Source organism: Propithecus coquereli, unplaced genomic scaffold, assembly GCF_000956105.1.
Source record: "Propithecus coquereli isolate 6110/MARCELLA unplaced genomic scaffold, Pcoq_1.0 Scaffold355, whole genome shotgun sequence".
Taxonomy (NCBI): domain Eukaryota; kingdom Metazoa; phylum Chordata; class Mammalia; order Primates; family Indriidae; genus Propithecus; species Propithecus coquereli.
The window spans coordinates 2,672,673-2,683,384 of NW_012149230.1; positions in this window are offsets into that span (position 1 = coordinate 2,672,673).

Below are 10,712 nucleotides of genomic sequence, written 5' to 3' on the forward strand. Positions count from 1 at the left end.
GTTGAGGCCACATAGCCTTGCAGGTAGGGATTAAACCTTGGGAGTGTTTTGGTGTTACTGCCACTCGGACCTCCTTTGCACCCAGCCTCGTGACCTCTGGGAAACTCAGGTTAAACCTGTGTTGTTATCTTGATTCTTCCTAAGACACTGTCTTAACTCTAAATTACATGAGGAAATTGTTGCCCATAGTCACTGAGTCAGGGCATCAGAGTTGAAATAGAACTCCAAATTTTTAACCCATAACTCTCTTCCCTTAACGACCCTTTGTGCCTGCCCTGCAGTGAGCACTGAAAGCTGCCCGAGCTCTCTCACACGTGGTGTCTCTCTGGGTCCTGGCTGCCCCCACTGACTGCATTGTGGATGTAACTCCGCCGCCATCCATCTCACACGTGTCTTTTCCTTTCCATTCTGGCGCTATTTAATTTTTTGAAGTCTGCGCCTACAGCCAGCCATTCTGGAAACCTCTGCCAGACTAATTTTCCTACAGCTCAGCTCTGATTTTTGGTCACTACCCATCTCAAAACAGTAAATCACCCACCAAATAAAAGTCACCTTCTTTAAGCTGGTGTTTAAGGTTTTACATCATCCGAACCCATTATTCGGACCCCCTGCGAGAATTCCTTTACACAAAATGTAAGTTCCGGCTGCCTGCTGCGTGCAGTCTGTGCACACTTCGGGGTCTGTTTCTCGGTTCTTCTGCCAGACCCTCCCCCACCTGGCGCTCATGCCCCCGCGAACCGCAGCGTCGCCCATGCTGCCAGACCTTGTTTCAGGGTCGCCTCGGGTATCTCCGCAGAGGAATGAAAACGCTCCGGGTGGGCTCCCGGCGCGTTTGCTGTCACCGCACGGCTCGCAGGACGTTTCCCGACGCGGGTTTCCGCCCTGGGGGCGAAGAGTCCCCGAGTACAAGACCCACATCTGACATCTCTTGAAAATCCTAATCCATCAAATTGGACTTGGGGCTTTATTTTTATGTAATAGATTGATGACTTCATATAAGTAAGAACCTTGACGCCCTTTTTCCTCATCAAATCGTGCCCCTCCGGGCCTGTGGCGCCCCACCACCGAGGACAGCCAGGCACGAGGCCAGCCCGCTCCAGCTCCAACGAGAGGAGCCACCGCTTCTCTCTCTCACCGTGGGCTTTCTAGAACATGTCTGAAAAACAAAACAAAGCAAGAATCCTCTAAGAAAATGTTTCTCAACACCAGAATTTCCAGCGCCTTCCTACTCCGACATCAGACAAGCCTGGATGTTTAGGTGTCCTGGAGTCGGCCTTTCCCTGTCTTCTGGTTCCTCCCCGTCAAGAGACAGTCTCCAGTGCCGGAGAGTTCGCAGGTTTCCCTCCGCACCGAGTGCCCAGCGAGGCCCCGAGGTATCTGCTGCTGTGTTGTGTGTTCATTTGCTCGCCTGCTTGTGTGTGGCCACGCTGTCTCCCTCTGTGCTGAGAAGCACACACCCTTCCTCCTGGATTGCGGAAGAGAGAGAGAGATGTGGATGTTCCTGTCAAGCCGAACATTTGGCACCGCTTCAAGCTAAAATGATTTAAATATTTGTTCAACATTTATTTCGAGAGCCCTGTGTGGAAGAAGAAATGGAAGGACCCACTTACTGAGCAACGCGTTTCTTCCGTTGTTCGGTGGATTCAGCTCTGCCCCCAACCTCGCAGACTTTCTTCAGGAGGACACAAGTCCCACAGTTAACACAACACACCCTTCTCCTTCTATTTGTAGAGTTTAGGAACCAGCAGTCCCGAACCTTGCCGTGCCCAGCATTGCTTTCTGCCTTCCACTCCAGGCGCCATCCAGGCTTGGTTTAAAGGTGACCTACCTAGCTGCACCCACCCCTCCTCACAGCTTGCAGACACTGCGCTATTTGGGAGGCATAGTGCCGCTGAGGTGTGGAAAGCGCATGAGGAGTGGGAAGGAGGCCGCGTCCATGCAGTTCTGTTCCCCAGGCTTCCAGCCCAGACACAGTTCCTGCCATGACGGGTGATTTGCGAATGACTGCACACTCCTGGGGAGACGCGAAGTGAGACAGAAAGCGAAAGCAAGGAAATGTGTTCCTAAGCTCTGTTCACTCTGCACTCACCCCAGAGAATTCTGTCATCTGGATTTTTTCCAGAAAATTCTGACACCTTTAATTATTTCTGCTCATCCATCAGGAGCAGACCAGGTGTTACTGATGGAAGACTCAAGGCTTTGCATCTGCAGCGAGCTAACGTCACGCCAGCCAGCAGGTTTCTTCCAAGTGAGGATGGATTCGCTCTCAACTTTGACCTCAGTGACCTCTGCCAACATCTCCCCTTTGGAAAGCTTGATGATGAATCGTTCATAGCCGAGATTTCATTTCTTCTCTTCCTTCTTCTTCATTTTCAGCTGGGATTGGCATCTTTCCATGGATGTATATATAGCAACAACAAAATAAAACTCTAGAATGGTGTTCGGCTCATTATACAGAAGCCAGTTGGCCAAGGCTTGTCACTCTAAGGTGAGTGGCAACCACAGGGGTAATGGTGATAACTCCAGGTGTATTAAGTATCCTCAGAAATCAGGCACTTCACTCTTTCTCTCTAGTGGAGGGGTGGGAGAGTCACTGTCTTTGCCTGTGTTGGAGAGAATTTCCAACGCTTCTACCCAAGCCCGGTTAACAGTGCATTCACATTGTAATGCGCTATTCCGTCCGTCCTCAGGGAAGTGAGCCCGCTTTGTTCATGAGCAACTTCCATTTTTACTGAAATGTGATTCTTCTGAGCTTTACAGCCTCATTCCATGATGTCCTGTCATGTGCTATGTTGTAAAGTAGGATGAGCTCATGTAGGTGAAAGGATTAGTCTAAGGAAAGAAATTATTTGTATTAATACCAAGTTTATATTGGACTTATTTTTTTTTTAACATTTCAGAAAACACTCTATTTTGAGGACTCGGCAAGAATGGATATTGTGTTGCTTTCTCTGAATGACAAGAAGAAAATCGAGTCTAAAATATCTTAGGACATAATTTTTTTGAAGAAAAAGTGGAATCTACTGCTATAAAATTTTACTCAGCTTTATGTCACAAATAACAAGATTCAGTTAATGTGTTTAATTCATTTATATATCTTTTCTCCTCCTGAGATTTTACATTTAGGCCCCAGGCTTTTGGTAGATTGTTGTCATATCCTATAAAAGTACATCTTTATGTCCAGTGGCACCTGCATGGTCTTCTTTCAAATATGTTTTAAAAGTTCTTTTGTTTCGAGAGTTTGTGAGCTTGTCCTGTATGTATTACTAGAGAACCAAATGGGAGCTTTCTGAAGCAAATGGGCCTTTTGCTTTGAAGAGGAGAAGATCAGAGTCAGCAAAGGAGAATCTCCTGCCCTTGAATGAATCATGCTACAGGCTGCAATGAAACTGAGGCGGGAGATTGAATGAAGGAGCTCAGTCACACAACATAATTCCGTGGCATCGTGGGGCAAGCCAGAGTGGAGGGCTCACCAAAGAATGGCCTAAATCACACATCAGGAGAGACTCTAACTGGTCCAACATTTTCCTTTCCTGATTGTTGTCATCGAGTTGTTGCATTGGCTACACCTTCTCCTCACTAGTGTGTATAGCTTGTTTGGGGAGATGCAAGTCTCAGATTCACAAACCCTGCTATGGCAATGGATTCCTGGAGAATTTCCGGGCTGGTGTGGCCCACTTTCGCATTACAAAATTGACACGTGAGTACATCTAGGAGGCTGACATACGCTATCCTCCCTTCCCCTGCCTTGCATCATCTCCTTTCATCCATTAATTTATTTACTCAAGAAATATTTATCGAGTGCCTATGATATTCCAGGCAGCCAGGTGCCAACCAGCCAGGTGCTAAATAGGCAGGGTCTAAAAACTATTAATTGACACTAAGGTAATAATAGGTATAAAATCCCTACCCTCTCCTGGAGTCTGTCATCTAAAAATATATCCAAAGTATTTGGTTTCAGCCTCACCCCATCATTTCCCAGTCACACTTCAGAGAACCAAACCAGGTACTGTGTAGTGTTTGGAAGAATAAGTTCCCTGCTTCAATCTTTCTGGTCTAAGATTCTAATGACCCAGGACTTAGATTTTAAGACATAGCCATTTTATCAGGCATGATACTTGTGATTACAAGTAATAAAAAATGCTCTTAAATAACAAAGAGTATATATTTACTCAAAGGCATTAAGCATCAGAGGTAGGCTAAGCTTCGGGCATGGTTTGATCAAGGGTCCTAGTGGTATTTCTCCATGTGTCTCTCTGTGCTGCTTGTCTGTATACTTCAGCTTCGCCCTCAGGTTGGCTTCCAGTTACGAGGAAAAGATGGCTGCCAGCAGCAATTCAAGGTAAGCTTTCCAGGTGAAATTCCAGGAGATAAAAAGAAACATCCTGAGCTTTTGAGCCAGTTCTCTAGCCAGTGGAACAACAAGCAGCAAACCACTGGCTTAGGCTTGAATCCTGGGCACATCCCCGAACCAATTAAGGTGGCCATAAATGAGCTCCATTCACCCAAACTGCTTGGCTACTGCAAACTGGGAGAAGAGTAAAAATTATGTTCCGGCAGGGAGAAGGTGGAATGACATTTTCTACAGATATGTTGTTAAAGTAAATAAGAATTTTTACACATATTAATATTATAATATCACAGTTGGAAGGTAAGATATAATTTAGTTCAAACTTTTCATGCTCCAAGTGAAGAAACTGAAGCTCAAAGAGGTTGTCTGACTCACTCCAGGTTGCCCAGACAGCAGGTGGCAGAGCCACAGCTCAAACTGGTTTCCCAATTCCTATTCCAGGGTGCTTTCAGGAACTTGGGGCTTTGGTTCCACCTGGCTGAGCCCCTGACTGTTCCATTGGAGAGCTGTCAGATGGAGTACTCTACTGGGCACCTTGCTGTCCCCCTAAATTGAGGTTCTGTTGAGAAGGAAGAAGGGCGTAATTAATACTGTGAAGGAAACACCAGCCTCTGACCCAATTAACTATGTTTCTATTGGTGCAAAATAGATATTGTTTATTATGTTATACATTATTTTACGTATCCCTCCTTTGCTGAGAGTTTTTTTTTTTTTTTCAAACCAAGAGTGGACGCTAAGTTTTACTAAACATCTTCTCTGGCCTTCTGCCTGACCTCATAAGAACGTCCACTTTGACTCCTGTCCTTTATCCTGGTTCCATTTCCAGCCTGACATCATTTACCTGCAGTTGAGAAGCAGACTGAGGCACACCTGTGGTGGAGACTATAGCACCACGATTTGAATTGGGCCAGGAACTACAAATACCTGAAGAAAGTACATTTCTAACTGTTCTCAAAGTGTTCTGTGGTCCTATTAGATCCTAATGAGTAGGGACTGCAACAGTGATGTTCTGCTGAGTTTAAAGCATTCCATCAAATTATGTATTCATTCAAAAACAGTTGCCGTCAGAGCCAATCAGAGTTATTTTAAAAACACAAAATCCTGGGGCCAAAGCACTAGCCCTGCTGAATCAGAATGTCAAGGTGTAGAGCCTGGATATGCATTTGTATGAAGGTTTCCACGTGATACTGACACATTTGATACATAAACATCATTTCGTTTTATTTAATCTTCTCTATGCTGGACATGTTAAACCCGTTCAAAAACTTTGTTGTGTATAGGGTGAAGAGGAGTTCCTAATCCATTTTCCTATATCAATGCTGTGTTCATATATGAGTCCCGCCTGTTAAAAGGTTTGATTGGTAAAGTCTTGAAAGAAGAGATTGGCAAAGGTCTCATGTGCCACTTTCTGTAATATTGCACATAACTGTTCCACCTCCAAAAATAAGGAGCTGCAGGTTGAAGTTGCAATTTGGTAAGATTCATTCCTTGTAAAGGTCAAGCCAAGGGACAGTTGTGACTGAGATAAGATAGTTTTTCAGGATGATCTGGAGCAGGTAAACATCTCAGATGTATTTGATCAGTTGATTTTCCTCTCCCTTGTAGGGGACTCTACCCGTCCCTGACATCTTGTCTGGGCCCATCATTTTCTAAAACTTTTTCTATCGGTAAAATGATTGGAGAATAAGGTGCCATCCTTTTTCCCAGGCTTCATTAGCTCTTCCCACGCAAGGAGAAGTCACTTATCTGATTAGTGAAAAAGAACACAGCTCAATCGTTTGAGACGTTTACAAGTTCCCTGGGTCAATCTGGCTTCTGCGCGTGAACTCAGGCATGATGGTCTGGATCTCTGTCTCAATCTGTCTCTCTTCCTCTGTCTCTCTCTCTTCCTTCGCCTTGGATATTCGCGTATCCGGCTGGGGGAAGCATCTGCTCTGCAGAACTGACTGCGCTCACAGGCAAATCTCAAGGTCTAGACTGGGAGTGGTGTGGGGAGGAAGTGTTACGAAGTCCAATTTCAGCCTCAAGTCCAAGCCGTATTCTGCAGTCTAGCTCTACCAGTAAAAAAGAAAATGCATCATTTAATCGTAAATGTGGGACTACTTTGTTTTTATTTATTTTGTAACTCGTGTTTTGACAATCTCAAACATACACAAAAGTAGAAGGAATAGTATAATGAACCCCCACTAATCATCACCCAGCTTCAAACAAGTATTAATATATTGCCAAATTTGTTCTAGCTATACCTCCCAAACCCTACCTATCACTGATCATTTTTTTACAGCTTTGTAAGGCATAGTTTACATTCCATATTGTTCACCCATTGTAAATATACAAACCAATAATTTTAAATAAATTTGTAGAACTGTGCTATTGCCACAATCCAGTTTTTACTATTTCCCAACGAACTCCCTCATGACCATTTCAAGGCAATCCCTACCTTCGGGCCCAGACATCCACTGATCTGTATTCTGTCTCTCTAAGTTTTGCCTTTTCTGGACATTTCGTATAAATGGAATCGTACATTTCTTTCATTTAGCATGCTGTTTTGGAGGTGTACCCATGTTGTAGCATGTAGTTTGCTGATTTTTATTGCTAGTAGTATTCCATTGTACGGAAATGCTACATTTTTAATCTATTCACCAATTCACAGACATATGAGATTTTTAGTTTTTGGCTATAAGGTACCATAATGTACAAGACTTTCTGGCAAGCATATATTTTCATTTCTCTTGAGTAAATACCTACCGAAGGACTTGCAGGATTGTATGGTAAGTTTACGTTTCACTATTTTGGGAAGTTATCACACCGTCTTCCAAAGTGGCCGCGCCATTTTATATTCCCACCAGCAACGTATCTGTTTCTCAACATCCTCTCCAACACTTATTTTATTTCTTTTTTGTTATAAGCATTCGTGGATGTGCAACAGTATCTTTATGATTCTAATTTATATTTTCTTAATGACTAAGGATACTGAGTATCTTTCCATGTGCTCATTAGCCATTCATGTATATTCTTGGTGAAGTCTCTATTCTTTTAATTGGGTTGTTTGTCTTCATATTGAGTTGTAAATGTTCTTTATATACTCTGGGTATAAAACCTTTTATTAGATACATGGTTGTAACTATTTTTTTCCAGTCTGTGGCTTGTATTTTCACTTTCTTAATGTTGTCTTTGGAAGCGTAACCATTTTTAATAAATATTTTTAATTTTAGTGAAGCTCAAATAATCATTTTTCCTTTACCTCCCTGCTTTTGATGTCATAGCAAAGAATGAGCTGTCTAACGTAAGGTCACAGATTTTGTTCTAGAAGTTTTATAGTTTTAGCTCCTACATTCAGATAATCCGTTTTGAGAAATCTTTGTTTCTGGTGTGAGGTCAGGGTTTAAATCCGTAGGTTTGCCTGGGCATCTCCAGCTGTGCCAGCACTGCTTGTGACAAAGACTGTCCTTGCTCACTGAATTGCCTTTGTACCTTGTCGGAAATACGTTGAACTAAATGTAAGGTTTGTTTCTGGACTCTCAGTTCTGTGCCGTTGATCTATAATACCTCTTTTTATGCCAGGAGCATGCCATCTCAATTCCTGTAGATTTACAGTCAGTTTTGCATAGGATGGTATATGTCTTCCAATTCTGTTCTTTTTCAAAATGGTTTTGGCTATTCTTAGTCCTTTGCATTTCCATATATATTTTAGGATCTGCTTGTTAGGTCTACACAAAGCCTGCTATGATTGTGCTGATAGAAGAGTGTGTTTTATATGAGATTTTCCTGGGGATTGTGTTGAATCTATGGGTCAATTTCAGGGAATCACCGTATTCACAATATTGGGTCTTCCTAGTCACAAACACAGTGTGTCTTCCCAGTAAGATCTTTAACTTCTGTCAGCAAAGATTTGTAGTTTTCAGTGTAAAAGCCTTGTATTTCTTTTGTTAAATTTGTTCCTGAGGGTTTTTTTTAATACTACTATGAATTGAATTGTTTTCTTTCTTTGTATTTCCTATTTATATTTTTAGAGATAGGATATTGCTCTATTGCCCAGGCTGGAGTGCAGTAGTATAATCATAGCTCACCATGACCTCCAATTCCTGGGCTCAAGCGATCCTCCTGCCTCAGCATCCCAAGTAGCTGGGAGTATAGCATGCACCACCATGCTAAGCTAATTTAACAACAACAAAAAAAAAATTTAAGAGATGGAGTCTCTCTATTTTGCCCAGACTGGTCTCAAACTCCTGGGCTCAAGTGATCCTCCCACCTTGGCCTCCCAAAGTGCTGGGATTACAGGTGTGAGCCACCATGCCCAGTCCGAATTGTTTTCTGAACTTTATCTTCAAATTGTTTATTATAAGCATAAAGAAATACAATTGATATTTCTGTTTTGATCTTGTTTCCTATAATTTTGCTGAACTCACTTATTATCTCTAGTATATTTTTGTGATTTCTTGAGTTTTCTATATTTAGGTCAAATTATCTAAGAATAAGATGATTTTATTTCTGCCTTTGTAATCCAGATGCCTTCAATTTCCTTTCTATTCCTACTTTGTTGAGAATTTTTATCACAAATAAGTTTTGGATTTTGTCGGATACCTTTTCTGAGTCTATTTGGATGATTATGTGGTTTTTGTCCTTTATTCTGCTCATAATTGGTATACTATATTAACATTTTCAAACGTAAAGCAATTTCATATTCCTGGGATAAACCACGTTTGGTCAAGGTGTGTAATCTTTTCTATATATTAATGGATTTAATTTGCTAATATTTCCTTCAGGATTTTTGTGTCTATATTCATGAGGGATATTAGCCTGTAGTTTTTTTGTTCTTGTGATTTTCTTTTTGACTTTCATATCAAGTTAATACTAACTTTGGGAAAAATGAGAAGTTTTCCCTCCTGTTCTAATTCATGAAAGAGTTTGTGAAAAAACTGACATTACTTCTTCTTTAAATATCTAATAGAATTCATCAGCAAAGCCAACTAGGCCTGACTTTATGAGAGTTCAATTACTAAGTCAGTTTCTTTGATGTAGGTTCATTCAGATTTTCTATTTCTTCTTGGATTCATTTCGGTAATTTGACTCTAAGAATTTTTTCCATTTCATCTTAGCTATCTCCTTTGTTCATATAAATTTGGTCATGGCATTCCTTTGTAATTCTTTTAATTTCTGTTAGGTTGCTATTGGTGTCATTTATTTCTGTTCTAATCTTAACATTTCCTTCTTTCAGCTTGTGTTTGGTTTAGTTTGCTTTTTCTTCTTCTAGTTTCCTAAAGTAGAAGCTCAAGTTACTGATTTGAGACCTATCTTCTACCCTAGTACAGGTATTTAAAGCTCCAAATTTTCCCCTGAGCTTAGCTGTATCCCACAAATTTTGATATATGTATTTTCATTTTTGTTCATTTCAAAATATTTTCTAATCTCCCTTGCAATTTCTTCTTTACCCGTGGGTTATTTAAAAGCCTTTGAGAACTTCCCAGTCTTCTTTCCACTGTTGTTTTTCATTGGTGTTTAAAATTTCACTATGGTTAAGAACATATTTTTTATTATTTGAATCCTTTTAAATTTATTAGTGGTTTTTATGGCCTAGTATATGGTCTATCCTAGAGAATGTTCCATTTGCTCTACAGAGGAATGCGTGTTCTGCTGTCATTGGTGGAATGTTCTCTAGATGTCTTTTCGGTCAAAGCAGTTGACAGTGTTGTTCAACTCTTTTATATCCTTGCTGATTTTCTAACTGTTCTAATAACTATCGACAGTGAGATATTGAAGTCTGTTATTGTTCAGTTGTCTATCGCTGCTTTCAGTTCTATCAATGTTTCCTTAATGTATTTGGAGGCTCTGTTTTAGTTGTGTATGCAGTTATGGCTGTTCTGTCTTTCCAATAAATTTTTTTTTTATTTCAGCATATTATGGGGGTACAGATGTTTAGGTTACGTATGTTGCCCTTTCCCCGCCCCCAGTCTGAGCTTCAAGCGTGTCCATCCCCCGGATGGTGCGCATTGCACTCTTTGTGTATGCATATACCTGTCCTCTCCTCCCCCCTGCCCCCTCCCCCCTGCCCAACATCCAATAAATGTTATTCTTATATGTGCACTTACGTGTTGATCAGTTAATACCAATTTGATGGTGAGTACATGTGGTGTTTCTTTTTCCATTCTTGGGATACTTCACTTAGTAGAATGCGTTCCAGCTCTTTCCAGGAGAATACAAGAGGTGCTATATCACCATTCTTTCTTAAAACTGAATAGTACTCCATGGTATACATATACCACATTTTACTAATCCACTCATGTATTGATGGACACTTGGGTTGTTTCCACATCTTTGCAATTGTGAATTGTGCTGCTATAAACATTCGGGTGCAAAAATT